General features: G+C 31.8%; 1 long non-coding RNA gene across 1 annotated transcript; it reads left to right on the top strand.

Annotated features, from left to right (window-relative positions):
* Nucleotides 1-959: 959 nt before the first annotated feature.
* On the top strand, nucleotides 960-2,670 carry LOC139906310 (uncharacterized). Its single transcript, XR_011781748.1, has 2 exons — nucleotides 960-1,274; nucleotides 1,396-2,670. It is a non-coding gene; the product is annotated as an uncharacterized lncRNA (long non-coding RNA).
* Nucleotides 2,671-5,237: the final 2,567 nt, after the last annotated feature.

Below are 5,237 nucleotides of genomic sequence, written 5' to 3'. Positions count from 1 at the left end.
ATATTTTAGGGTACCTACTATCTAGAGTCGAAGGTAGGAAAAACCAGACTTTGAATTGTTGTATCTCTTAAAGCCAGCCTGGAACAGGAATGGACCACACATTCAGTTTTTTTCAAGAATACTCTAAGCCGTATCACCGTAGAAGTTAGTTTTATTGTATATAAAGCAATCATATTTGTTGCAACTTTTTAACTCTACAACAAAAACTATTATTATATCTTTTCCATATATTCCTCAATTTTTAGTTATTTCTAATAATAATAGTCGTTTCCCCCATAAGGATTACGTTTCTTTCCTGTGGAAAAACTTTGAATTATGTCACGTACCCAGTCCGTCTCGTCCATGACGAGGCCAACCATCGTCCAAAATTTTATAGAAACAAAAATTGTATTGCTATCTCAATATGTAGGTTACATCTCTGTAACAAGTGTCTGCTAAAAGAATTTTCTCAACAGCTGGAAATATTGTTACAGTTAAGAGGATGAGAATTTTAACTGAGCACGTAAATCAGTTAAGATTTTTACACAAAAATATGATTTTACATAACCAACCCGTGTTAAAAAGGTTTAAAATATAAAATATTATAATAGTAAAACAAGTGCGTTTGTTAAAGGATTCGAAAAAATCCGATTTGAAGGCAATAAGAAACGTTATTTGATATAACCTTTTCTTTTGATTCCATTAATGTCAATATTTCCTATATTTATTCGACAGCAAATGAGTAATCTGACTTTTCGACAGAAATTACCAGTTCATTTTCTCCACTTTGTTCATTTTAAATTATGATTTTGCTTCATACACTCTATCAAAAAAGTACGTGGAATTGTTATTTAAAATTACCGAGGTGAAGGGATATAATTTTTTTTTCTAGGTCGGTAGCACTGTCTTTCATTATGATGCTAAATTTGAGCGTGATTTGTTGACCAGTTTGCTTGCAACAGCTAGATAAGTCAGTCTACCTCAATAGTACTCCACAATTATCTTTTTATTTATCCTTTATCTTCCCTCCTTCTTCTTGATTGCAAATATGTGTTGTGTATACATGAAGTCAAAGTATTACCCCTGTATTTCTTATTATAAATAGCTTGACTTTATTGTAACCGTCAAAGTAGTATGTATTGAGTTATATAATAGAATATATAAAAATAGTATAAATTCCTCTTCCTCCACAATCTCTTTTTTCATTTTCGTGGTCATTTTGGATCGTCTTCTTTTTTTCAGCTTGTGTCATGTAACCTCGTCTGACACAACAGTTAGACTGAAGAAATAGTATGGTCAGTATTTTCCATATTTTTTCTGACGACATTCATTTATTAACACTGAAGACGATATAAATGTCTATATAAAAATTTTAAATTTAATAAAGTTGAGTTAATTATTTTACTTTTTATTAAGATTAATCGATTGTAGTCTTCTGATAATGGTTGAGTCGTTGTCCTTTAAGAGAGTTTTTTGATCATGCTAACACTCATTAAGAAGGCAAGACAAATTCTTTAGAAGTTTCATCTATCTCTTCTAATCATTTCCCCTCCAAAGTTTGTAAGGATTTACTGAGACAGTTGGAGAACTAGTTTGAAAATTCTCGTCTTCATGTTTAGGATAATTTTGATTCCCATTAGGAGGTCCTTGATTAAGACAAATACTATGAAGTTGAGGAAGGGTGTCTGTTGGTAGCCTCTTGTACTTAAACGTCGTCCTTCGTACGACCGAATAGAAGTGTAGGAAATTCTCCACAATCTAAGAAGAAAATACCTACGCATTACGTCCGTGAATCTTTCGATTCTATTGGAGCAAAGTCTCCTTCGCGGAGGAGACCCTTTCTTTATAATTAAATAAACTTTCTCAGATAAAAGTAAACTTCAGGGCTCAATTTTGAAGTCCTTCATGGATGAATCTTATGCGGCCTCTTCGTAGATGCAGAAGGTAAAGTCAGCTTCCGAGGTGATTTCAGAATTGGGGAAAGTTCAATACTGGTAAAGGTATGTCAAATCTTACGAACCTCCACAAGATATCAAGGTTGTCCAAGAGAACCGTGATACTATCCTTTCAGTAATTCAAATATCTGGTCTGTTCCCGAGCATCTAAAGCTTAAAAATGTAGTGCTGGAAGAGCTATCAGTACCATCAGACGAGACTATGAGAAAATCCTTCTATAAGTGTCTCCAAATTTTAAGAACTGTTAGCTCCAAGCAAATGAAGGCTGAAGAACATCAAAGAAGGTCACTCGTCCCCGGTGGTATTCACTTATGTCAAGCACTTACGGAGCAGATTCAAAAGCTGAAAAAGAATGTAGAAGTAATAAATCCAGAATCTACCATGACAGTTTATGAAAATGATGATGGAAGAAGAACAAGAGGCTCCAAATAAAAACTGACACTTCATAGAGAAATGTTCGAAAACTTCACAAATCATAAGGGAAGTAAAGATAGTGAGAAGTCACAGATTGACATCAGTTAGTGTCTGAGCAGTAAAAATTCACATAACCCAACCTCCTCAGATTGAAGAAGTTATGGAATACAGTAAATTAATAAATTGGAGAGTTCTAATGAACAATTGAAGTCTATTTATTGAAAATAATCGAAGCATAACAACACATTGGTAACATAGTTAAGAAAAATTGTAAATTGCTTTTTTATACCTAAAAAATTAAAAAAATCTTGTTTAAACTGAACTGTGCGCTTATTTAGAACAATTCCAAACAGATCAATGAGTTGAAGTCAGTTGTGTAAATACTACAGACATTGTGTTAGGTAAAATCGTAAAGGCCCAAATAAATTTGCCCTTGTGATAGACAAGGTTGTGGACACCGAGGTCAAACTCAAGTCAAAAGGAATATTACATTACTGACAATCGACTCTAATAAAGCATTTGATACTCTGTTCCACAGATATATTATACAGACACTGTATAAAACATTTTTGGTGATTATAATATTTGTATCGATAGTTGCAGTAGGATTAAGCCTAAAAAAACACTCAGAGAAATAGATCTATTCCTTTGAAGAGAAACGGATGACAAATTAGGTGAAAAGTGAATTATTTAAAAAGAACAAGGGCATTTGGAATTTTATTATGAACTTTATCTTTGAAACTATTTTTTTCAATTGTCTTTTTAATATAAATAAAGTTCATTTTTATTAATAATGGGATGTGGCATTGTTGGAATATCCTCTTTCAAATACGATATTTAGATTCATTCTTTCACTTTTAGATAACTCTTATGGGTGCAAGCTCCAGAGTGATGCCTTTTCAAACTTTTTTAGTGGGACAGATAGTCAAAAAGCTATTGCCGCCGTTTCGAATGTACACCATATTTTGTGTGTCTCAAGGTTAAGGGGGAAAGAAAATACATTGGAGGGGTTTTGAATATTGTAAAGCTATATACTTGTATTTTAATGTATTCATAATACCTAGTATTTTTTCATATGGTTGTATTTTTCCATAAGGGATAATATATTTCTGTATCTGACACTTCAAAAATGTCAAGTAAATGCCAAACGAAAAAAAGTAAGTTGCAGGCTTGGGGATTATGGGACGACGAACCGTAATATTGTTTAACGTTCAACCCTAAAAATAGGATTTTACAGTGTCAAAAGATTTTTCCTTTTCTACCTTGGACTATGGTATTTAAGGACATGGCTACATGTGTAGAAAGTTTGAAGCTAAATATATTTTGTTTCCACCATTCAGTGTCTGGTTTTTTAATTGTATTTTTTTTTTTCTTTTAATGTTACACACGTTTTTATATCGGTTTATATATAAAGATAATGTATTCTTGTCCTTTATAGGTGCCACACTGTTGAACCTAAGAGGCTGACATTTTGCATGGGTCCCTCTTTCCAATCTCTTTAGTCCAAGACATGAGTGTTGATTGGTAGATAGGGTTGATACTATATCCATAACACAACAGCCCGTTTTTTGCGAGGTCAAGGAGACTACATATGGGACTAACTTATAAATCAAAAAATAATTGGCGTCCCAAGAATTAATTTTAAATCAAAGATTTACATTACTTTGATGAGGATAAATCTAATATTGATTATTGGATGGATGATTGATATATTAAGAATGTCAACTTTTGACTATTTTACTACAAATTTCCTAAAGTATGTAATTTTAATGGATAAAAATGAACATTAATTTATGATAACTAAAACGACCCATATTGTAAAAAATAATCCTTTTTAAAATGAAAATATAAGTATAATTTGCTTATGCAAGCTGTAACTTGTTCAGACATCGTAGATTGTATACAAGATATATGAAAAATATATATAGTTACATAAGCCGTGGTCACATGAATCATTGGATCTGTTCATGTCAGAAGAAAAAAATAATTCTTTATCAGCCCTCACAAAAATGTATCTCAAATGAAAAAATCCAATTAAAGAATTCCACTTTGTTCAATTTGTTTTATCCTTTTGAGAAGTACCTGGGGCTTGAGCAATTATTTCAGGCAAGGATGTTAAGAAAGAGATCTCTGTTATGAGTTACTTGGATTAGCATCACAAAAGTTGTTTAAGAAAGGATCTGTTCCATCGGCAAATTTATGCAACTCCAACATTTCAAGCTTAATGGCAACTTCTGAGTGAGAAAAAACTCTTGGAAAAAGGGTATCCACAAACCATTGAATTTTTATTTGCAGTGGAGAACTAGATTTGAGTGCCATTATCCCTCAAGTTGTAGAAATTTCTCTAGTTCAAGTCTCTAATGTCAGTGTTGGTGTTGAATGTAACATGGTCTCTGAGGAAGAAAAAATACAATACAAAATACAAAAATTGCACACTGCAGGAAGAGCTAAAATTATCAAAAGTGGAGAGTTCCAATCAGAAAAAAAAGATTACATTTACAGTCTAAAAATACAAAAACGGTATGATTGTTTGCAGCTAAAAATTTAACTCCCAATTTCTTAATATAAATTGATTCAGTATATGGAATTAAAAAGCGTTTAGCTCCCGTATCTATCAAAATATGATTGACATCCAACATTGAGTAATAGGATCAGTAATGTATCCCTTATTTAAAAAAATATTTGTACTATTTATATACGATTGATAAATATTTTTATTAACATATTGTCTAAAGGAACTATTTCTTGAGTCGTTACAATGATATTGATAAAACATGATTTATGAATTTGCGTCTGGTTTAACCGACAATTAATTAGTCTTTTGGAGTTTTAGATAATAATGAAAAAAAAAAAAAAAAAAAAATATTAGGAGTAATACAACGAAGGGAT

This window comes from Lepeophtheirus salmonis, chromosome 9 (genome assembly GCF_016086655.4).
Source record: "Lepeophtheirus salmonis chromosome 9, UVic_Lsal_1.4, whole genome shotgun sequence".
Classification (NCBI taxonomy): domain Eukaryota; kingdom Metazoa; phylum Arthropoda; class Copepoda; order Siphonostomatoida; family Caligidae; genus Lepeophtheirus; species Lepeophtheirus salmonis.
The sequence above is the reverse complement of the archived record's forward strand: the minus strand, read 5'-3'. Positions and strand labels throughout refer to the sequence as shown.